This window comes from Oncorhynchus clarkii, chromosome 6, assembly GCF_045791955.1.
Source record: "Oncorhynchus clarkii lewisi isolate Uvic-CL-2024 chromosome 6, UVic_Ocla_1.0, whole genome shotgun sequence".
NCBI lineage: Eukaryota > Metazoa > Chordata > Actinopteri > Salmoniformes > Salmonidae > Oncorhynchus > Oncorhynchus clarkii.
In genome coordinates, this window is record NC_092152.1 from 58,319,504 (window position 1) to 58,345,194 (window position 25,691).

General features: G+C 44.3%; 1 protein-coding gene across 1 annotated transcript in view; it reads right to left on the reverse strand.

The window, feature by feature from the left end:
- Window positions 1-398: 398 nt before the first annotated feature.
- The window catches only part of LOC139411351 (tumor protein p53-inducible nuclear protein 2), a 360,874-nt gene continuing 335,581 nt past the window's right edge, over window positions 399-25,691 (reverse strand). The window contains exon 5 of the transcript XR_011634593.1: window positions 399-408. The gene's annotated coding sequence lies outside the window, so the exon portion shown is untranslated. The remainder of the gene's footprint in view (window positions 409-25,691) is intronic.

Here is a 25,691-nt window from a genome sequence, read left to right on the forward strand (position 1 = left end):
AGAGAGAGAGAGTCAGAGAGAGGAGGTGCTGATGTCTGTGATGAAAAGTCTCATTATAACAAGGAGCTGTGGAGAATCACCTGTCCCGTCACATGTCAGAATCTCCCTGGGTGCCACGGAAACCCACCTGATTACCTCATTGTTTTCTCGTTTCCCCCCCGTTTTCATAAATATATAATTCTCATAATAGACAGCGCCACTTATAGCCTGCAACATTTGTCCTCTTCTCTGTTCTTACTACACCACTAATTAGGTGTAATTTTTCACAGCCAGACCCAGTCAGGGAGGAGCCCCAGCACAGAGAAGAGAGGGAGAGAGAGAGGAGCAGGGGCTTGCGTGCTGTAGGGATGATGATGCTCTATCGTTTCATTTATTCTCATTACAGCACTTGTCACATTGTTTCCTTAACTGATTCAGGGTCAGTGGTTGTGAAGGACCTGCCTCTCCCTCACACACACACACACACACACACACACACACACACACACACACACACACAGACCTGGGATGCTGCCGTAAGTAATGACACCTAACCTGGAAGAGAGGGAAATGGGGAGAGTGGTTGTACAGAGTAGGGGGGGGGGGGCATTGACAGGTTATTGAGCAAAGTTGGGGGAAGACGTGAGAGAAAAAGAGTGAAAAAGGAGTGGGAGTGGGCACAAGTCAGGTGATGTGAAGAAGAACAACTTTAACGACCAGGCTTTAGGGCACTCAGGAGCAAACGTGAGCGTCCCTCCTGTTTCCAATGGCAACGGCCACAATTATGAACAACAATCATGTCAGTGACTTTGGAACAAAGGCGAGTTCTGCTTAACGCCTTACTGCCTGAGGAGGACTAGCCAAGGAGCCAATATTATTCGGCAGTGAATATGCTTTTGTATTTTACAGTCAATGGAGATGATCTAATTGAGATGAACGAGGTAAACACTGTCAAATGAATGAGGAAAACACTGCAATACCTCATTACCAACAGACAAGGTGATGGGACACCATAGAATTGTTGTCGTTTATATTTTCATTATTGAGTGCCGTATCATCATGACCTGTTAAGAATAACTCCCAACCGATGTATTTCCCTAACACACTCCAAACACTTCAGAAGAGTCATTGGAATGAATGACACAGTGATTGTAGGGTTGGCTCTGGCTAGGCCGTGGGGCCTGTCATTTTTCCGGTTGCCCTCGTGGATCGGTTGGATGGCTCTGTCACCGTCCCTCCCCTCCTGGTTGAACCCTGATGCTGCGACAGGCGGCGCGATGAGATGGCGGCTGTAGCATTTATCATGATTAGGCGTAATTAATAAACCTGAGGCGTTCATCAGGAGAAACCGCTCAAAGACTAATTCCGCTTAACGAAGAGCACGGCATGACAGGCTCCGGTGATTTATGCCAGGTGTGTCTGTCTGTATGTGTGTGTGTTTGTAGGTTTATGTGTGTGCGCGTGTGTGTTCAGGGTGTTCAGTGACAACGTCCGTGTGAGGACACCCCCCTGCAAAGGTTCTGCGTACTGGCGTGTGTACAGTATGTTGTGTGTGTGTGTGTGTCCTGTGTGTGTGCTCCCTCCGTCTGCAGGGTATTGACAGGTCGGACAGGATGTTGATTATCCGGCCCGCGGGAGGCTGAGGCCTGTCTGCCCGTCAGGTGTGAGCGCCGCTCCGATGGAATGATGAGACAATCAGAGGGAGAGAGAAGGCCCGATGGAGGGATGGAGAGAGGGAGATTGGGGGGGGTCTTGACAATAAGCGGTCTCTCCTCAGTGACACGGATGCTCTACTATCAAGATCAGATGGACCATCCCCCTGACCTCCGGTACTGCACACCACACCCACCCGCCCGTCTGCTGTAAAGCACACAAACACACCCTCACACAGGTCACACTGGGAGGTCCAAAATGTCAATCATATTTAGGCCTGGTAATGAACCAAATGTGTCTTTATGGGATATAACCATTCCTAAAGGAGCATAGTGGATGAAAGCACTCATTCACACTAGAAGAAGAGGAGGTTGGACCTGTGTGTGAATGGGTATTCATAGGGCAGAACAGGTTCACTCAGCTAATCATCTCTTCCTTTATGTCTGTCCGTCTTCCTCTCGCTGGTGAAGGGTGTCTGTCTGTCTGTCCATCTTTCTCTCGCCGGTGAAGGGTATCTGTCGGTATTCAGACAGAGCCCCCCCCCCCCCCCCCCCCCCGCCCCCTCGTTCTTGTGTAAGGCTCCAGATGAATGATTGCCTGGGCTGGAAGTACATGTTTCTCAAGGACCTCTGATGGGCGCGATAACAAAAATAATGTGGGTCCTGGAGGAAGTGTTTCCCCCTCCCCCACTGTGCCCAAGGAGCTGACATGGCTTCACAGGAAGCAGGGCGGTCAACACATGCCATGTACTGTGAGACTTGAAGCGAGTGTGAACTCCACCGTCCAGCGTGCCAGTGAGCCTGGGCACAACCTGGTAATGCAAAATGGGAACCAGTACGTGTAAGGTGTAGAGGAGTGTGAACAGCATAGCAAACAGCCCACATTGTAAAGATGCCACAGAATATTCCCAGTTCTCAAACATCCTATTTGCACGGTGCTGGTGCATGACAGCTATAAGGCTCATGCCTATGGGAGTCTGTGTGGCTGTGTTTTTGAATGTACATGAAAGTAAGAGATAATGACATAGAGAGAGAGGGAGAGAGAGAGAGAGAGAGAGAGAGAGAGAGAGAGAGAGAGAGAGAGAGAGAGAGAGAGAGAGAGAGAGAGAGAGAGAGAGAGAGAGAGAGAGAGAGAGAGAGAGAAAGAGAGAGAGAGAGAGAGAGAGAGAGAGAGAGAGATGGGTCTGCTCAGCAGAAGGAGGCTGGATCTCCTCAGGGAGGTAAATCAGGTCAGTGTGCGGAAGGAAAGGGATGGAGAGAGGGGATGGAGAGAGGGGTGAGAGTAGACGGAGAGGGGAGGAAGAGAGAGAGAGAGAGAGAGAGAGAGAGAGAGAGAGAGAGAGAGAGAGGCCTCAGCATCAGGGCCCTGCGCCACTCCAAATCAGTGGAGAATAGATCTGGCAGAGGCCTGCTCCTAGAGTGGCGGTGTGGGACCAGCCAGCCAAATGTGTTGCCTCCCCTATGATACACACAGGTCAAACGTTCCATTGTGGCTGTTTCACAGAGGGCAAAGATCTCCTTGAACACTGCCTCCCAGCCAAACAGCAGGAGCCACAGTACAATGGCCGGGTGGGTACTGTACTGACTCCTATAGAGCTGCTCTCTGTCCCACTCTCTCCTCTTACCCCTCTGTCATTCAGCCACACTATTATCCTCTGTGTGAGAATAGTCTCTTTTCTAGGACAAACAAACCCCCTCGCCCTCAGCCGTGTAGAAGGTTAAACTGCTTGGTAGGGTTGATTCCATTTGTGTTCCAAACACAAATCACACACAGGAAGATGGAAATAAACATTTTAGTTATTAGCATTTTTTCAATTATGCATAACACTGAGATATGCACATTAAAAGATGAAACTAAAATGCTCATTAAATTTGAAGAGAATGCCATCTCAACAGAGCAGGCGAGTAGCAGGGTTCTAATGGACCCCTAATAAAACTGCATTTGAAATCAAGAGGCTGGGCTATCTGTGTTCACAGAATCGTTCTGTATCTCGCCCAATCACCCTTCAAAAACCAAATGAATGTAATTGACTTTTAATTAATCCCCTTGATATTTGGATCAGCACATCTTAGCAACAGGTGTTCTGATTTGAAGCGTTGCATTATTAAACAGGTATTAGAAGTGCTGGTGATGGAGTTGGGTGCCTTTGCCTGTGCCTTTCTCTACTTGTGGGGAAAAGGGAAGTGGTAATAGTAAATGAGTGGGGAGAGACGCTCTTTCTCCCCCACAGCATGGTGCAGAGGAAATGGAAGACACTGGCATATCTATGGACGAATCAGAAACAAGCTAAGGAACAACACGCAGTCAACAGTCAGTGGGGTGGTGTTGCAATGTTCATCTTCCTACTATGACGTGTGCACACCTAGCAGTAAGTGTAGACGGCATAATGAAGGATAACGGGGGAACGCCAGGCTACAGATGGAGTGATCAAGAGAAGAGAGAGAGAGAGAGAGGTAGCGGGTGAGAGCTTTGACGGGCATGTCTCATCCCTTCTCTGACAGCTCCGTCAATAGCCCCAGGACCCCCCCCCCCTCCCCCGCCCAATCCCCCACCCCTCTCCTCTGTGATTGACAGCTAGCAGGTGGTAGCTGAATTGAGTTGTCAGGCCGGCTGCTGATCAGCTGTGCGTCGCTGTAACGATGGCGGGAAGGCGTTACGCAGCTGCCCAAGGTGCTCTCTTGTTTTACAGACGGGGGGGGGGGGGGGATGCGGCGCTGTGAGGTTGTGGAGCGGGACACCCACTGTGCCGCTGTGCATGCCACACTCACCACTGAGTGCTCGCTGGCCCCTCCACGGGGCGGCGTTCTGATGCCCACTGCCTCTCAGATCCACTCGAGATGGGCATCTACTGTACCTCACTCCCTCTGTTCCCCCTCAGAGGATAAAAGAAAAAGAGCGCCTGTCCTCTCCTTGGTTGTGCTACTTGCGGAATCAAAGGGAACGTTTGTATGGTTGAACACGGGATAAGGGGGGGGGGGGGGGGGTGCCGGAGAGAAAGAGGAGGGACAATTAGAAGACATGAGAGGAGGCACAGCAGGGGTTGTTTGCTGGATTGAAATACCTGGGCCTTGCGTCACGCTGAGACTAAGATGAAGGAAAACAAAGAGGTTGTCACGGGCGCTTTTGACCTCACGTTACTGGAGACCGTGGTTTTAATGGGGCCTTGTGAACTGTAGGGCACGTAGCATGATTGTCTGCCATCCCACCCTCTTTCGGTACTGACGGTGATTCTGTTTCTTTGAATCCCACGATGAAAATATTAAAAGGGAAGGAAAACAATTGAGACGTTTTATCTTTCGCCGTCCCAGAGAATTCCTCTTTTTTTTTTTATACCTTGAAATGAGGAGCAGACTTTTTGGAATGACAGTAATTGGGACCACAGACTTACATTTCATGTCTGCCTCTATCAGATGTGCTAACTTGTCTTTAAATGAGTGCATAATTACATATTAATTATCGGTACTTAAGAAAGTGTTAGAGTTACATCAGTTTTAATTACTCCCCCTAATCATATGATAGCGGATCTGCCTAGCTTTGTATGCAAATTACAGAACTCCTATCCTCTCTCGTGAGACTCAACTCTCTACAAGATGCTTGACAATGTTATACCCCCTGTGAATATACTGAATGCATGTATAGTTGTGCATACTGTGTACACTGGGTGCACTTGAGATATATGTGCATTTTAAGATCAAACATGGTCAGATTTGATCTTAAAATGAACCTCTAATACAATTGTATAGTTATAGTATTTTGGGCTATGATAAGGCCTATTTTCAGGCCAATGTAAGCACATTGCAGCCTCTGGGCAGAATATAATCATTTCCACAATGTGTTTCTATTATATGGTCCAGTTACTTTGTTATGTGACATACTGTATTTCCCCTCGCCCCACCCTCTCCCCAACCCTCTGAACCAATGTGAGGTAGGGTTGAAGAGAGCGCACAAAAGACCCTCCTTTTCGTCATAATTAAACAAGCCCCCCCCCCCCCCCCCCCCCCTATTTCATGTCCATTAGCAGACTCTACTTCTCTCCAAAGGAATGGTCATTATCACAGACAGAAATAGGAACATAAATTTGCTGTTAATGAAAATGTCAATTAGTGGCCTGCTCTGTCACGGGGGGCTGATTTGGCCACCACAAATTCACAGCCTCCTCGTCTGGGTCTCTGCACACCATCGACAGTGCCCTCCATTAGACGAGAGTAGATACGCACGCAGACACACACTCCAATACTCACGTTCATGCCCACGCGCGCGCGTGCTCGCTCACACGCGCACACACACACACACACACACACACACACACACACACCCATAGCAGCACAATGATCCCTCCATTAGACAGGACTTTCCTCAGAAAAACACACACACATGCTCACAAACACAAACTTAGAATCAATCTGTCCCACTCAGTCCCACTAGAGTTAGGGCTAGGGCTAGGGTTACTGCTGTAAGTACAGTGTAATACTGACATTTGCTGAAATAATCACACAGTAGCGATAGTACTGTAATGTACTATAGAGTGTTACCTTATCAGGTTTAGTAGATGCTAGCCCATCATGCTCCTGAACACATTAATATGCATTTAATTATAAAAGGGTTAAATAACCTTTCAATTGCTATATGCAAAGACAACATTGAGGGGAAAATACTTATATGAATTGGAACAAGCTCATTACTCATGCTGTTTCCTCCTTTAAGCTGTTTGTATCTTCGCTATCTCTACTTGACGAGTTGTTTTGATATTTGTATTCACATATTTGGATCATTAATCAAATGGAGGGATGTGGAGAGGGGAGGGGGCAAATGCAACCTATAGCATATCTTCTCCAGGGCTCAGATCAATCTAACAGTCCTCTCCAGAAACGACATCAGACCCTCGGCGCAAGAAAATTATTACCATTACCGGTCTCTCTCACTAGCTTCTGGACAGATGATGGGAGGAATAAATGCTACCTCCCCATCACACACATGCACACAAATTCTCCCCCCTCCACACACACACGCACACACACACACACACACGCACACACACACACACACACACAGACACACACACACACACACACACACACACACACACACACAAAGATGCAGCTAAAAATGACAGAAAACGAAAAAAAAGACAGAATCCCACCTAAACGTCAATAAGAGGAGGATGTATTAAAAGCGCATTTGAAATTCTTAGCAGCGTTCCGCCTCATTTCTGAATGTCTGGGTCTTAAAAGCACACGGATATAAATCAATTGTGTTGCTTTGCACAGAGACCTCAATAAAAATAAATAGACGAGCACCGGTCACCCCGGACCCATTTTCTAAACTTCCTTGCTGCACTGTATCCATAATTAGGATTTTGATTGTTCACGACCACATCCTCCGAGATCAAAATGAGAAACTGCATCACCACAACAGGCGATGAAGATATGTTTCTGTCTGAAGCTACAGCTTGAATGAGAATCAGATACCTTTCCTTGACTGTACTGAACCACGGGAGCCAGGACAATAACCAAACCAGTGTTCACATTCAACCCTCAGCAAAGGTCCTCAGTGATCTGTTACTGTAAGCACAAACAGGTGAACTAGACTTTCTCTCTCTGCCCTTGGATTTGTCTCGCACATTATTACCAAGTCTACCGAGCGTCCGACTTGTCTGCAGCGTCTAGTCTTACAGTGCTTAGCTACCAGTGATGTGTAAGAGAGACCTTTTGGACTTGTTATCACATACGGAACGAGGATGGAGCGAGTGCGCAATAGCAAAGGCTATTACCCCATTTCACTCGAGTCCTGTTGTCCTGTGCTTTTAGACAAAACACCCACAAAACAGGAACTCTCAGCTCGCTCTTTGAAAGAGAGTGCCTAGCATTGGTGGTTGTCCTTTTTATTAAGCTTGGTTCTGCTGCAAGGAAATAAACCTTGAGTATTGATGGCGTATAATTATATATGGCAAACGGTTTTCCCTTGTGCGGCATACAGAATGGATGCCGGCAAAGTCACAAACTGCAGCATTCTAGCCCATTACGTCTGCAATGAGTGGAGATGGCGGAACATCTGGCGTCTTAATCTGTGATAGAAAACAGCATTCTGTACTTTAATGGATATCTGGAGGCAAAACACATCTGATATTTTATCTCCAAACATTAACTGTGTTCAGCCCACTCACAACGTTTGAGACTGAGGCAAAAGTGGGAAAGAAACAAAGAGAGGACGAAAAAAACTTCTCTTTTAGCTGACTGTAATTGTGTAATTGATTTTGGATCGGGTGTGCTGTTCATTCTTGAGTGGTAACAATAACAGTACTATACAGGGGAATAGGAAGTCTGCGTGAGAGTAAGAAATGGTGCGGAGCACAGTGGCGATAGAGTCAAATGTGGGAATGTTCTGTAGTTAAGGTTGTATCATATAATGTCCCTTGTGTCATGATGAATCCACTTGATCTTCCCCTGATCCTTCCAGTCTCTTTGTCTTTTTATCCAGGCATTAGCCCCATTTATACCCAGTGGCGTGTATTCATGAGTTCCAAGGGGAGACAGGCTTCCCCAAATATCAGGACCAATAAAAATAATAAAATAATGTGTTTTTCGTCGCTCTGTTTTTTCATAATATTCCGTCTATTTGCAAGTGGCTGAATCTCATGGGAGAAATCATCCGAGCGAGGGAAACAGCTCCCCTCTGTCTAAGTATGTCTAGCCCATGTATCTGATTGATGCCATCAAACATTAGGCCTCCCTTGCAAAACAAAATGATAAAATAATTAGCCAATCAGCGTTGAGCTGAGATCAACTGTTTGTTGTCCTGGCGCAGTAAAACACCCCCCTCAAGGGAGGCCAGTTCGAATTTGGCTCCACATCAATCAAATCACATCCTAAGCAAAACGTCATAATTGTCAGAAAAACGTGTCTGTCTGCTTGTGTTGATGTCCTGCAGTAGATAGCTTGCTAAATCGACCCTTTCCTAACTAATGGATGGAGATGGGGATTTGGACTTGTGGTTTTGACTTAATTCTCTGTACAGGCCAATGATTATGATCTAAACATAAATGAATATGTTGTGCCACTGGCCTGAGACGATAGTAGGCTAGCTAACTTAGCTTGTTGCCTATGCAAGGAGGTTAGGCTAGCAAGCATTCTAGCTAGGTAGCCTATGACAACAAAAGCTAAAAGCGTACTGTATGACAGAGCCATAGACCGTTTTGCCAACATGAAAGAGAGTAGGACGACATTGGCATTCAACTAGTCTACAAGTAGGGTAAGTCCCAAAAAGGTTTTTACTTGCACACACATGCAAACAAACACACACACACACACACACACAAAGACACACACACATACACACACACAGGAGCAGAAATTAGTCCCATGGACAGCCACATGATATTTAGCAACATTGATTGGACTAAATTGTTTTTGGTATCTTTACGTTTGTTTTCAGTGTGTTAAACTAAGCATATATAGCCTTGTTGATTTGATGGTGCTGGGATAGCGGAGGCAGTGCTCCTGTTGTCTTTTATGCTGACTTGCGGTAACTCTGTGGTTCTAAATCAGAAGTTGTTGAGTAAACTGTCTAACATTAACTTGCTTGACCACGCTGCAAGTCATATACCTGTTTGGTACATGCAATATTTGCTATGTGGACTTCACCAGACATTCTGATTTTGTGCACACTTTTTCAGACAGGTGTAGGCAATTAAAATACGCATTGTGATCTGATTGTGATCAATCTTCCTGACCACCTCTGGACGTAGTCAGGCACGCATGGTGTCTGGATATCGTACAGAGTGCAGACATATCTGGACAATGAAACCACTTAAATCATCTTGGTCCCGCCTACTAAAATCATTGACCGGTGGCACCTTTGACTTGAGGCATCAACGTCGTGTCTTAAAATAAAGAAAAACATATTATTTTTGAAAGAATAGCTGTTAAATCGTTTACATGCAAGGAGGGACCACAATGCGGACACAGAGAATAGACAGGGGACATTGTAATACCCTGTGTAGACATATTTCTGGAAATGCAGGCATAATCAGAGTGTGGACGAGATCAGGTAAAACGACCCATGTTAGCACCAGGTATACTGTAAATTAGACTTGCCATAGCAAAGGGGTTGAATACTTACTGACTCAAGATTTCAGCTTTCATTTCAAATTCATTTAAAAAAGAAATGATCTAAAAACACAATTCCACTTGAACATGTTGTTGTCCTGGTTCATGTACTGTAACTATGCATGTGACTGGCTTCATTTTCTCTATGTAAAGGTTTAACTTTACCTGACAGTGCCAACTAATAACACAAAGTAGACAGACAGCATCTGTGCCTCATCACTTTGGGTACTGAGACATTGACAGCATTACATCTTTTAAGCTTCTTTTAAACAGTTCAGGGTTCAGGTTTATTCTGTAAAGTGAATGGCTCTTGTAAAATCAGTGTAAAAAAAGAAGAGGTTTTTCGTTAGTGCAAGGGGAGTTTAAGTGCTGCAAGCTACAAAAGCAGTTATAGTTTTAGGGCCTTGATAGAACCTGGCCTGTGAGGAACAATGGCTCAAACATGGTCAAATAATCAAATGCACCTTGAAAACTATATTGACAGAGGTGTCATGCATGTGCCTTCTATTTATCCTGTTAAAACAAATATATATATTTATATATATATATCTATGTTATTTTCTTCTCTTTTTTTCACTGCAATTCTACTAGTCACGTAGCAATTTTATTAAGTTAGCTTAAGCTAGCCCACGTAGGTTCCCAATCTCATAACTAGCTACCATGAAGCCAATTTCAGGCTGCCAATCAAGTTAGAGTAGCAAGCTTGACTTCTTAGCTGGCATGCCTGCTACCAAGTTCCAAGTTTCAAGTTTTTAATGTCACATGCACAAGTACATTGAAATGCCTTTCTCGCCAGCTCTAAACCCAACAATGCAGTAATCAATAACAATGTAACACTAAAAAATAACATAAGGTAGAACAAAAACACACAAGAAACAAGAAAGTACGTAAGCATATTATTTACACGCTCAGTCAGTTCCAGTAGCATATCTGCAATGTGCAGGGATACTAGAGGGGTAGAGGTAGATATGTCTAGGGGTAAGGTGACTGGGCATCAGGATATATGACAAACAGAGTGGCAGAAGCCTATATGATGATTGTATGTGAGTGGGTGTGTGTGTGTGTGTGTGTGTGTGTGTGTGTGTGTGTGTGTGTAGAGTCAATATGTACGTATGTGTATATTATGTGTGTGTGAGCAAATTAGAAAGGGAGTGTCCATGTGTGTGTGTAGATACAGACTCCGTAGATACAGACAGCTTAAGAGGTAAGCTTAGATATGAATTACATCGAATTAAGCATAGTGATTGTCTCTCGATTGCAGGAGCAATTTGTTTCAGGTGTTCGAAGAATGTACAATTGTTTTATGTTTGTGGGAAAGAAACAGGTGTGTGGGATTGAGCGTTGTAACTGTGAACAGGGGCTGGCTATAGTTTTCACACAGGACTCAATTAGGTAAAGTAAGAGCAATGAGGGACACGCATATTTTGTCATGCAGAATGACTCATCAAACGTGAGCACGCACACACGCAAACTTTTCACACGCTCAGGTGACCTACCCGTTCTGACCTCCCGTGACCTCTAAATGTATTCCATAGGACATGGCACAGGAAACCCCTCTGGACACTACTATTCAGGTCCAGTGTCTGGGCCAGGGCTTTGTGTCGGTCAATATGAACGCTATGATGGTCGATGGTCTGTGATGCAGATGTATGGCCACATCCTCATTCTGTACCAAATAGCATATGTCAAACTGGGTGGATCATACCTTGCTAAAGGGGACATTATATAGTCTACACTTCTGGATACCTGGGGTAAAAGGTAAAGGCAGTCCTAACGTAAAACTACCTTGGGCTATAAGGATTTGTCAAACTCCAATGGGGCTCCTATAGAGGTAGAAACATCTTAGACCATGAGCCACATCTCATTCACATTGTTGAGTCCCTGGATCCGGTGGGATTTCTTAGCCCAGGGACCATCACCCAGTGATGGGGAACGTGGGAGAGAGAGACTGACTGACGACGGGCCCAAACCCCTCTCTTCACACTAATGGAGCTATCAGCCAGATTACAGAATCTAGCCGACAGTCATCGACCCGGACGAATGCTACATCGTGGATCCTTAGCTCAGCCCCCTGTTAAGAGGAGAGGAAGCCTGGACACACACACAACACTCACTCAAAATTAGATCACCATCACCACCATTCACAGCGGCGGAGATTCCATTTGCACAGCCACTCACCCTTTTGACGGTCTTATCTGGAGTGTGAAGCTTGGCTTGGTGGGATGGAGGGGATGAACACAGGGTTTTCCACTGGCGGATGAGGAGCGGCCTGTTCTCTTCTCACACTGGAACAATTACTGTAGCTAGCAGACTGACGTTAAGCACATTACCAACATACAGTGTACAGTTCTACAGCATGACACCCTCAATACACTTCTACCAATATGACAGGAACGACGGAAAATGAAAGTTAAGCACACAGTACGGATGTAAGTGTGACTGCTTGTGCATGTGTGTTTACTGTATGTGAATTGTTGTATGTTGAATGCTGTGAGTGGGCGTATGTGCGGTCCTAGGCTCGGTGGCTGTTTCACAATGCTCAGCCCTGGGATGGAATAGAGATATTGTCAATTATTCAAATTTCCAACAATAAAATAAAATAAAATAAAAACATGCTTATTTTCATCATCTCTGTGCGCCAGCCAGCAATGCACATTCATCACTGTTTATAAAAATGAACCTGGATCACTCTAAGCACCTTATTCGTCCCTGTTCTCGTAATTACCCGTAAATTAATAAAATCTGACTGTGAGGGTTTATTGCTTGCGATACAGACCTCCTAACTTTGTTAAAGAAAAAAAAAGAGATGAAGGGTTATACAGCGAACAATCTCCTGATAATTAACAGGAAGATAAACAAAACATAAATTTGGATATTGCGTTTATTTGGACTACCACTCAAATATGCGTGAACCACGCTATTTTAATTAAAAGATAAATCTATGTGACACTCTGCTTCCAAGTTAATTATTCGGCGCTGTATAATAAAAACGAAACCTATTAAACATGCCACGCACTGTATTTCTCCATTAACAGTAAAAAAGGAAGTGCTCGCGCTGGGGACAACATTTCAAATTCACTGGGTTTTCTACCCCTCGCGTATCTCTCCAGTTTCTCCTCATTTTCTCAGTCTCTCTCTGCAGACTGACACTCAAAATACGAAGTATCAGTCCTACATTTTCTTTATAGGCATAATAGTGATGGCTTTGCTGGTGAGACGTAACAGGTGGTGCTCATTACGCTTTATGAAAGCCATTCTATCTCATTCAGTCTCATTTGGCGCCACACATCACCAGCTTCTTTTCAATTTGACTGTCTTAAAATATTAGGGCACCTTGGATGAGCTCTATCAGCGTGTTCTGTGGCTGCATATGTGGGTTTCCCTGGGATATGCAAGTGTCTATAGGCTGACAGTAACAAATCCTGCGTGTGTGGTAATAACAGTAATCATCGGTATAGCACTCACACCTACAGGTAGGCGAGTAGGCACAACTAGATTACCTCAGGTGTTATTGGCAGGGAAGGAGTTGCCTGCTCAGTTGTGAACTGTTAAGATTAGGATTACCAAGGGAAGACCTAACACAAGAGTAACATTATGTTGTATGTTGGACCAGACAAAGGCAGCATTTCCAGAGGTAGAGGTTTTTATTGCGTAAAACACTGGATAAAACGAACTGCCTCAGAGACTTCACAACTTCCTGACAGCAGAAAGAGTCCATGATTTTTTTTTTTACCGTTATCAGAATTGTTTTCCTCTTCTGTAAAACTGATGTAGAATAATAAATAATGCCCAATAGTTATATTTAAATACAAAGTTGTCTACTGGTTGTAAGTATATAGTAGTAGCAACAAAATCCTCTAAGTAAGTACTTTACCTCCAATATAGACATTTACTTCATCAAGGAATGTGGACAGTATCAGGGCCATGAACACAGAGTACACAGAGAAGTACATAGAAATGATTTATCTTCTTTGTTAGCGCAGGGAGGATCAAGTTGTAATTGTACATTTGTGTCTGTTTCTTAATTGAATCATGACAAACAAAATATTTTCAGGGAAAACGTGGGTTATTTTGGAATGCAGGCAGGGAAACAGTAGCACAGTAAGGGATGGACGAACACGTCACAGAGAATTGGCAAACAATGATGATTCCAGTGTCATGAAAAGCATCATTGCCATATCGCATAGTTTGAAGCATACAGATATACTGGAAAACCTGAAAAGTGCTAGAAATGGAATGTGAATTATTTTTCTTCAGAGTTTATTTTTTGTAGTTTTTTTGTAGTTATTCTTTTCTCTTATATAGTTAGGTAGGCACACCCACACACACGTACATACACACACGAAAAAGCAAGCGACTGGCACAGTCACCAAGAACGCAGTAGTGCATTTAAACCTAAAGCTTACCACAGTCGTTTCAGTTGTATCTCAATGTTGTGGCTTCATGGGAGATATCATACAAACAGTTGTATTAAATTGCTCGATTCGATCTGAAGTAAGGCAGTGCGAACTAGGCTAGGTAAGCAAATGAACAACAGAACACTGTAAGTAGATCACTGAATGGCAGAAAAGTCCTAATTCAAATGACCCCATTTAAACCACAACTGCATTCTGTACATATCCATACTCTCTTTCTTTCTTTCTTTCTTTCTTTCTTTCTTTCTTTCTTTCTTTCTTTCTTTCTTTCTTTCTTTCTTTCTTTCTTTCTTTCTTTCTTTCTTTCTTTCTTTCTTATTTCTCTCTCTCAACTGATAGGAGCAGTGTATTTGAGCGGACTGTAAACTCCTTTAGGCATAGCTGTGGTGTTAAGGCCCTGGGGTTTAAGTGTTCAGCTCTCCTTGGCTGTGAGGGAAGATATTGACTTTCTTAAAGTCCGGATCATTTCTCTTTATCAGAATTTTTTTTGTTTTGTTATCCCCCCCATGCCTCCATACCAACACATCTTCTGTTTTACCCCCCACTAGTCACAAAATGCTTCGTCCGAAACCTAGAAATAAATTGGAAAAGACATTTGTAGAAAATGTCCCTTTGTCTATTTTGTAACTAAGACGTTCAAATTAGAGACAGGGAGCAGGGTGATTATCTCTATGTATTATTGCTCATTCTGAAGCTGCTGTAGAGGAGCCTATAGGAAGATAGTCCTGCATCGTGTCTGAGGAAACAAGTCCTGTGACGTTCACGGTCTTCATATATAACGAAACATTCTACCTCTGACTAAAGTTACAGCACATCAAGTTGTAAAAGTCCCAATTCCACTTTTTACATCTTCACTAGCTACAATTTCAATTCCAAAGAACAACCATCCACCTCCTAACATAAAAGTTAAATGAAATAAAACACATTCAATTAACTCCACCTCTCAGTGTCTGGTAAGGTGATATCCAAATAAATGACAATATTGCACAGAACACATCTCTGTGCCTCTAATGGCTCCTTTAAATACATCATTGATTTTTTTTCTTCTTTCAGAGGCCATGTTGGATTTGAGTCGTTTTAAAGAGGCAGAGAAAGGGGAGGGGGAGGAGGGTGACTCTGGCCAGCTGATGGAACTGAGTTTGACCCCTCACATGTCGGCCAGGGTTAGGTTACTCCTGTAGTGCAGTAGGGGCAGAGGGCTGGGAGTGGATGGGGCTGGACTGCTGGGTCGAGAAAGATGAAAAAAGGGGAGAGGGGGGATTGAATTGATTTCCTCTGCGATGACAGCTCCAGTCAGGCTGGCACCAAGGCCCCCCCACTGCCGCTGCCTGCCCCAGTCTCCACTGGCTGCTCATCATTCGCCCTCTGCAAAAGGCAGCCGCCGGTGTCATGTTCTGAGGGGTGTGTTCAACAATCCTATTCCATCTTCCCCAATTGTCGCTAAATCGTTTATGGGATCATTTTTCTGATAAAAGCATAATTTTTGGGGGATAAAAGTTATTTAAAAGATTTTCTATATTTCCTTTATTATTTATTTTTTTATATAGTCGTCTCCACTATTTGTCGCATAACTAAATTTAACATATCTATACCTAGTTTTATATGAATGAATAGATGCATTTCTTCAGGACCCATCTTAAGGAATACTCAACCCATGGTATGTGTTGTTTATATGCATATTATGTCATTGTTACTGACCTAGTACACACTGAGGATGTCCTGTGAGCTCTGGGTAAAACAGTACAGTCACTGATGGCCCCCTTTATCTGGCTGTGCTCTGGGAGTAGGCGAAGTAAGTAGTCCCTGTTATGTGGCTCTAGTGAGTACAGTAGTTGTAGAGTTGAAGGCTGGCACCTCCACGCCAGGTGACATCGGTCATGGACGCAGGGGGTCCCCAGAGAGAGGGGGGTCGGCCGTACCCCCATGAATTCCCGTGGGATAGCTGGTGGTCCCATCCTCAGAGTTCCCTGAGGCGTCCGAGTCGATGCGGGAGCGTTTGAAGCGGCGGTCAGGGTACTGGCTGTTGTCAAAGGGCATGCGGTGGACACACAGGACATGGGTCTTCAGGTTGCCCTTCTGAAAGGCACCGTAGGAGCAGTACCTGCACTGGAACGGCTTCTGACCCCCCTGACCTCCGTGACCTCCTTGACCTGTGCGAGGACAACAAGAGAGAGACAACAGTCAGTCACCTCATCATTACGCTGTATTACTTTACCAGAATGTAAAACAAGCTCTGTCACCGACAGAGGCCTCTTTTCAGAGGAGCATCTTTCTCGACCCAGCAGTCCAGCCCCATCCACTCCCAGCCCTCTGCCCCTACTGCACTACAGGAGTAACCTAACCCTGGCTGACATGTGAGGGGTCAAACTCAGTTCCATCAGCTGGCCAGAGTCACCCTCCTCCCCCTCCCCATTCTCTGCACTGTGTAGTCTGCCTACTACACAGTGTTTTAGCTGTAGTGCTCTCCTGAGACGCCGTCTTTAAAACTCTTTCAGTGCCCTCTCTTTGGATAGGCCTCTTTTCAGAGGAGCAGCAGTGGCTCCCTCTGAACGCTGCGGCGTTTTAGCGGTGTGTACCGCACCAGCTGTATCCTTCACCACTCCCAACAATTGCACGCGCTCTCTCGAATTGGATCCGATCCTCACTGCAGCAAACACAATGGCCCCTTAATAGCCTGCGCCGCTCGTTTGAGCGACGTCGGAAAACGTGCCCATCATAACCGACTTCACTTATCTCGCTCTCCACCCGAGAGCAGCGCAAACCCAGACACTTTTCTGTTGTACACTGCTTTCGGGTTATTATTAATAACGGTACATTTTCTGTCATTATTTTTTTTTTCTTCTTCTTCAATTCAATTTAAGACGGGGTAAATCAAATGAACAGAGTTTATTAGACGCTGCGTAGGTGCGGGGAATGTAGAGAAGTGAAAGAAGGATAGTAGTGAAAGGTACACAAAACGCGCACACACACACACGCACACACACACACACACTCACTGACACATTGTGTTGTCGCGAAGAGGCAGGATTTAGAGGCACGTTGTGTTTGCCATTCTTACGCTGGCTTTGGAGTCTCAGCGGCTTTCAAATATCACAATGTCGGCTCAGGACCTCACACAAAGGAGATTGCTACAAGTTTTTGGAGCTTTAGATGTTCCAGCTGTCGGAATGTTTCGATAAGCGAGCCGGCGACACACAATGAAGGACACTTTTTATTCCTGTGCAGTTTAATTTCACACTCTCTTACATTACGTTAAGTCCGAGAGGCAGAAGATCTCATCCCATTTTACACTTAGGGGGACCGAGTGTTGCCCCAAACAAGTCAACTCTATTCTTCTTCCCTTTTCTATTTCTCCATTTTTTTCTGCACTTTTAAAATAAACACAGATCAGTTCTAACTTTGCAGCGAGGTCTATCCAAGGTTTAAAAAAAAGTACAATCTAGAATTTGAACAAACATAATGACACTGACTGTCCTATATGAAGACAAAGGCAAGCTGGGTCTGAGATTACCAGAGCGATTCCACTCATGCATAACACTGTAGGAATATGGTGCTTATCCTGGGTTGAATTGTAAACTAAATAGTTTCTTCCTTTCAAAAGAAGAAAACACACACATATAGAACCCCCTTCCCCCCCCCCCCCCCCTCCCTGCAGCATCTCTGCATGGTGTTGTTGAAATGAAGTGCGTCAGTCTGGCCTGTGTGTTCTGGGATTTATAGGGTGTGCGGTGTTGGACTGAGGAATGACAGATGCCTGGACCCAGCTGCATGGAGACAGCCATGCTTCTTAAGTTTCCATCTAATCCACCTACTCCGGCACACACTGCGACAACCCAAACAAATGGCCAGCGCACAAAGACACACCAGCACCGCCCGCATGGATTATGCCCAAGATGGTGCCCCCCCGATTCACCCACCACCTCTCTCAGATACCAACACTTCTTCTGATTCTCTGGAGGGCAGGAACCACACCTACTCACATCACTCACTTTAATCCCCCTACAGATCATACATCTGCACACAAACATGTTGGAATCTTCAAACCGGAATTGAGCTGTGTGTGTGTGTGTGTGTGTGTGTGTGTGTGTGTGTGTGTGTGTGTGTGTGTGTGTGTGTGTGTGTGTGTGTGTACGCGTGCGCGTGTGTGTGTACGCGTGCGCGTGTGTGCGTGTGTGCGCGCGCGCGTGTGTGTGTGTAGTCGCCCACACAATGGGTCAGCAGGTACAGGAGAGATTTTCCTTTTCCCCATGACACACTGCGCTGGGCCATTGTGTGTGGAGGTGCCGAGTGACAAGAAACAGGAAAAATAGTTTTACCTCAGAAACCTCTCCCCCTCATTCCTTCTCTCGCTTTCTCTCTCCTTTTCTTTCTCGCATTTCACTCCCTCTGTCTTTCCATCTTTCCATCTCTTTCTCGCTCTCTTTCTATCCCTCTCTCTCTCTCTCTCTCTCTCTCTGTCTCTCTCTCGTATGTGTCCAGAGACTGTTCAAAACCCAACCCAAAGCTTTATCAGAAAAGAGAGAAAAACACTGGTCTTGTTTTCATTAGTGTGGCATTATCTAGGTCTCCTAATTAACACCCAAAGGCCTTGAGCGTAGAGATCAGAGGGAACAGAGGGGGAGGGAGGGCTTGGGTACTACCACATGACTTCCTCAAACAGCCCACTGTATCTACTCACTCTGCCCGCGCCCCCTACTTACCCCTCAGCCCTCCCTCCTCCACGCCTTGGAGAAGAGAAAGGCAGGAGGAGACCGCCCTCATTCCCCTTCACTCTCACCTCCTCCTCCTTTACATCCACCTCCTCACCCCTCCCTTGCCAGCCTCTCTACTGCTGGGTGGCAGCAGATGGGTACTGTAGCTCGCTCCTTTGGACCCCTCCCTAGCTAACAGAGATGTGTTGGATGCTGTCTGTGATCCCATCTCTCTCCTCTATTGCCGTAGCCCCGATTTCCCCCTCTCCACTCAAACATCTCTCTCTCTCTCTCTCTCTCTCTCTCTAGTGAACGTCGAAGTGTAACAGCCCTACGACTGCCTCCCACTGGTGGCTCCCACTATGATCCACACGGGAGCAACGCATAGACAAACCTGTACACGCACATTGACCAAAGCATTCTCACACACATACATTCAAACACACAAATCTGTTTGCAAACACGCCCATGACCGTACACTAAAACGTTCACATATACACGAAGCCAACACACACACACATACAGTCTCCCACGACAGTGCCTTGGCACGTACTCAAAATCGCTCTTATATAAACTCCATCTGATGCCAGTGCTACCATCTGTGAGAGAGCACTCCTCACCTACGTCTGTAGGTAGGAAGCCCCTCTCCCCAAAGCCTGACGAACAGAGCAAGTGTGTGTGCGTGTGTGTGCGAGGGTGTGAGGGAGGGAAGAGAGGGGGGGGACATTTTTCATTTGCAGACTGCTTGTGATTTGCTCATATATTGTTATAGCAGCTCATCAGCACATGACGAATCCCCAGGCCCTGCACAGCAGAAAGAAGCTGCTGGGCTTCAGCACTTTCAGCGTGTATCTCTGTGTGCGTGTGTCTGTGAGGGTGTGTGTGTGTGTCTCCATGTAAGTATGAGGTGTGTGTGTGCACAATTGTGTGTGTGAACATTCCTGTGTGTGTGTTGATGTGTGTGTGCATGTGTGTGTGTGTGCGTGCGTGTGTGTATGTTGGCACCTGACAGACTGCAGAACCTCTAATGACTTTCAGATGCTCACAAACAGTCATTCTACCCTGAGAATGAAGGGAAAATGGGGGGGGGGGGGGGGGGGGGGGGGGGGGGTAGTCTGTCTCATTTCCGCCCAGTGTGTTATTAAGGGTTTAGAAGCATGATACACATTACAGGTACTCTAACATGCACTCTCTTACAGACTGCACTACACTCTGATTGACCAGTTATGGTGTGATAGGGGAGAGCGGGGCACGTTGAGTTATTATGTACATTCAGCATCACCACGTCAAGGGAAATATGGTATTCTTTCCAACAAAGATATCTACATACACGTTAGGATGTTGTGTATCGGTGGACATAATCACAACTGCTTTGAAAACGTAGCTTGTCCAAATAAAAGTGTTCTCTTGGCACAAGAGATATGGTATGGGGTAAATTGAACATAGGGACAGGGTAAGCCTTGGGGTAAGATGTATTTGAGGCTACTAAGACCATGAAACTGGCCCATAGGATTTCTGATATATTTAGCAAGCTCAGACTCCATGCTGTCAGACATTGGTGCCTCTGCTACTCTGTCATAGCTTCTCTATCGCGCAGGTGCACGTTTTGTTTTCCCCTTTGTCAGCGTACCTCTTCAGTGTCATAAGGGTGATTTTTTTCCCATCCCTTGCTGCTGCTCGAACGGACTTCTTCCCTTCTCTCACTTCCTTGGCTGGTCTCTCAAGAACCTTAAGGCGGGCTAGATCCCTGCGGGTTTTACATGTGTATACACAGGGCATGAAGATGTTTGCTCTGTAACAATTCAAATGCAGTAGCGTGACTTTATATGCATCGTAAATGGCCAAAATATTATGCATATTATGCCTCAAACTCACCAAATGTGATCATCATTTGTATGGGGTATGTTGAGCCATTGGCTCAACTTGCCCTTTGCCAAATGAAACAATTTTCCCCAAAGCAACTATTTGACTGTATTAGCGCACACAGCTACAATGATACACTTTCATGCTTGGTTTAGGACCTCATATTGTAGCTTACAGATACCCGAACTGATGTATCAAACACTCCTAAAAAGATCTAATAACACAATGCATTAATTTGACTTTGTGAAAATCTTTTGGACCTACTGTAACTTGCTTACCAATTTTCCCATGTGGTTTCTTCCTTCAGACTCCATGAAAGGATGACTTCTTCCTGATTATTTGGTCACATGATTCATTTTGTAAATGGTTTACTGGAAAAGAAGTGGTCTCAACAACCCCATTGCACAATACCCCCCCCCCCAGCCTTCCCCTTAGACCTCCCACTTCATTTTGCGCAATCCCGTGAGCCCCATTGAGTCATAGTGGTATCCCAATTAAACTTTGAGCGAGGCGTAGTGCCTTTTCAGCCCTGTAGTTGGCTCTCCAAACAAAGCGAATAGGAAATGCGGACTTTCTATTAAGTGTTTCTCAAAATTCCCATGAAGCTCTGGTACCCAACCCTGGAGAGTTGCTTTAAGAATATTGTCTGACAAAAATACTAGAATTGAAGCAAATATAAGTCATTTTAACATCATAACAAATCATGCGAAAAACAATTACAGTTAAGAGGAATATGTTAGTTAATGTAGAGACATATGATTATGCATATTTCTTTGTCACAACATTAACTTACGAAAATTGCTATTTAACAAGCTATCTGACTAGCTAACATTATCCAGCTAGCTATATACATGTAGATTGCTATATGAGCATTTGACATTTGTATGAATTGTAATTTGTGTTGTTTAAAGGGATAGTTCACCCAAATAACAAAATTGCATATTGGTTTCCTTACCCTCTAAGCACCATGGTCAAGGCATGACAGCAATCCATGCTTTGGTTTAGTTTCCCTGTCACTGTTTCCACATGCTAACGTTTAGCATTTGTGGCACAAATCCCATCCAATTCCTGGTACCGATATTAGCATTTTCCACGCATCATGTCCAAATCCTCCAAAAGTATCTCCAACTGATTGTGAAGCTCAACAAAGTCCCTTATAGTTGATTTGAACATGACACGGGAAAAATGCTAATATCAGTACCATGACTTGAATGGGAAAAACGTTTTAGCATGTGTGCTAAAAATGCCCCAGTGAAACAAAAGGAATGCACGGATTGCTGTCATACCTTGTCAATAGACTGCTTACAGGGTAAGGAAACCAATGTGTCATTTTGTAAATGGGTGAACTATCCTTTTAATGTTTTAGGGACTCCTCAGCAAACCAGCAAACCAGGCTTTCTTCTTGTGAAACCCAGTGGCTGTAAGTGGATGCATTTACTGCAAATTGAATGAGCAATTTTGTAAGCTTGCCTTGCTGTTCATAAAAAAGAAAATCGAAGTCAATCACTTGTCAGTGTTCTTTATTGTTGCTAGTAATGTCAACGTTAGAGATTGAAGATATTTTGTCATTCAATGCAGCCGAAGTAACGTACTAACTAATTTCTTACTTATTGTGCAGTGGAGGATACAAATATCTGTATGCCTATGGATGTGTGGCTATGTAGCCAATCTGTGCATGGACCCTTACACTTTTGCTATAGATATTAGTGCAGAACAGTGGTTTTAATTGCTTCCACTGGTTAATCATGACTGAGTGAAGGCAATGCGACTGTTACATGTCAAATTGCTATTATGTAATGAATGTTTCTGTTTTAATAGTACTCCACGTTGAACCACAGCCACAGCAGCCAGAATATGGCCACATTATGAAAAAAGCTATTCCTGCCGCCATTACAGGCATTGTGGAAAAACACGAGGCTCGTAGTCAATGAATTGCATGGTAGGCTAACCTTTGGCGGCTTTTGCTGTGTGCGAGTGACGTCCCATTCCTTAAGGTTATTTACTAGCTCTCCCTACCATCAGTTGCTTTGTTTTTGAGGGACACTTGAAAACGAGGGGGAGGGCTAAGGGGAGGTATTGGGATTGAGCCTAAATTTAGAAATAAAGAATGGCACAAGTAAAGTTTACCAAACCAAACCTTTTTCACTTATATTAGAGAAACATGGTCGCCAACTTTAAACTAGCCTTTTACATTGCTGTATAAAAGGCCACATGGGTTCTTCCTTCACAAACTCCATGAAATGACAACCTCTTCCTAAATATTTGGTCACATGATCAAATTTTGTGTGGCTCAACTGATCATTTTGGCACGACTTACGACACTCTCCCCCTAAGTGTAGGAATAAAGAAGGGCACAAGGAAAGATAACCAAGCCAACCATTTTAACATGTATTGGGGAAACCTTGTGGCCAACTTTAAAATAGCCTTTTGTATTGCAGTGTTGGAATTTCTATATATAAAGATGACCACAATATGTTCTGAATAAATGACAATTTACACCATTATCAAAGGGATACTTCGGGATTTTTGCAGTGTTCATACAAGTTCATACTTCCCCAGAGTCAGATGAACTTGTGGATACAAGTTTTTATGTCTCTGTGTCCAGTATGAAGGAATTTAGAGCTCGTTTCGTGAGTCATATGCCCATAGACTTCCAGTCATTGAGCTAACTCTAGTTAGAAATTGCGCTAGTTAGCAACTTCCTTCAAAACCGCATAAACATAAAAAATGGTATCCACGAGTTCATCTGACTCTGGGGAAGTAGATAAAGGGCCTCGTTGCCAAAATCCCAAAATATCACTTTAAGGAGGAAAGCGACACATTTCTTTGGGATGTAAAGAAAAAGACCTGAACTGTTAATGTACAGTGTAAGGAAACATACAATATTCCAATATGTAAAGATGTGTGATGACAGAATGATGTGTATGTTTGTGTGCTGCCGTGGATATGTACAGAATGTGAGTGACAAACAGAGATAAAAGGACGGTGGTCGAGTCCCTATAATAGACACATACCGAGAGAGGTGAGCGTGTGTGTGTGTGTTTGTGTTGGAGAGAGAGTGTTGTGTATTAAAGAGTAGCGCTATGCTCCATTCCTCTGAAGAGGGGGGGGGGGGGGTGGAGTTGCGTCTGGGGAGAGAGAGAGCCACAGAAGGTGTGAGCAGTAAAATGTGATGCACCATCTGTCGGCCAATAATAACCTGCGTGTTGTAAAGGCTCAGAGTTTAGTCAGCAAACAAGCACTCCCAAACACCCGAGTACCACCTCACACTCTATGTCCAACCTATACACCTATACCCCCTTATCCTGACCTGTAACCCTGGCTGGGGCATCCTACGCATCATTTCTCAGCGTTACAGTACACTTAGAAAAAAGGGTTCCAAAAGGGTTCTTTGACTGTCCCCACAGGATAGCTGTTTTTGGTTCCAGGTAGAAACCTCTCTGGAAAGGGTTCTACATGGAACCCCAAAAGGTTCCACCTGGAATCAGAAAGGGTTATCCAAAGGGTTCTCCTATGGGGACAGCCGAAGAACCCTTTTAGGTTCTAGGTAGAAAAAAAGGTACTAAGTGTACTTTCGAGCTGGGCGATATGGACAAACATACTTATTGCAATAAATTGCTTGAATTGATGTGATAACAGTAAATATAATGAAAAGTTTATAACAAGAAAATAAGAAAAGTAGGCGGACAGTTTGTTGCAATAAACTTTCAAGATTATTACAACTTTATTACAACTTTATTACAACTTTCAAGATTATTGCAACGTACCGGCCGCTTACTCGTCTTCTTGAATGACCTGCCATTTAGGGGCCTACTTTCCCACTGCCCTCATCTAATATTAATGTTCGCCACAGTTGTCCCATTAACAATCACCCATATTCAGTGGTGCAAAGTACTTAAGTAAAAATACTTAAGTAGTTAAGTCGTTTTTTGGGGTATCTGTACTTTACTTTACTGTTCATATTTTTCACAACTTCTACTTTTACTTCACTACAATCCTAAAGAAAATAATGTACTTTTTACTCATTTTCCTTGACACTCAAAAGTACTCGTTACATTTTGAATGCTTACCAGGACAGGAAAATGGTCCAATTCATGCACTTATCAAGAGAACATCCCTGGTCATCCCTACTGCCTCTGTTCTAGAGGACTCACTATACACAAATGCTTAGTTTGTAAATGATGTCTGAGTGTTGGAGTGTGACCCTGGCTGTCAAAAAATAATAATAATAAGGAAAGTGTGTCGTCTGGTTTGTTTAATATAAGGAATGTGAGGTATAGCATTTACTTTTGCTCAAGTATGACAATTGAGTACATTTCCACCACTGTACTTTTAAAAAACATTTTATTTAACCTTTGTTTAACTAGGCAAGTCAGTTAAGAACAAATTCTTATTTACAATAAAGGCCTACCCCAGCAAAACCCGGACGACACTGGGCCAATTGTACACCGCCCTATGGGACTCCCAAACACGGCCGGATGTGATACAGCCTGGATTCAAACCAGGGACTGTAGTGACACACTGATATACAGTGCCTAAGACCGCTGCGCCACTCGGGAGTATTTTACTGGGTGACTTTCACTTTTACTTGAGTCATTTTCTATTAAGGTATCTGAAATATATTTAATTTCAAACATCACATTTCTCTAGTATAGGCTACTTATTGTAATGAACTACAGTAATATCAGCAAAATGCCTGCGATAGGTGATCGGTACGGTCAAGGTCGATCATTTTTGGTTCATCGTCCCAGCTCTACGTTACAGTAGCATCCATTAATCGGTGGCATGGATCCGTAAACATCAGACAGGAAAATGTAATGGCTGGGAAAAAGCATTAGAATGTCTAGTACCCCAGGGATCATCAACTAGATTTTGCCGCGGGACGTTTTCTTCTTGAGTGGATCGTCATGGGGCTGGAACATCATTACAAATTATTTGTAGAGTGCAAATTGACCACACAAAGCCCAACCAGATATAATATTTGA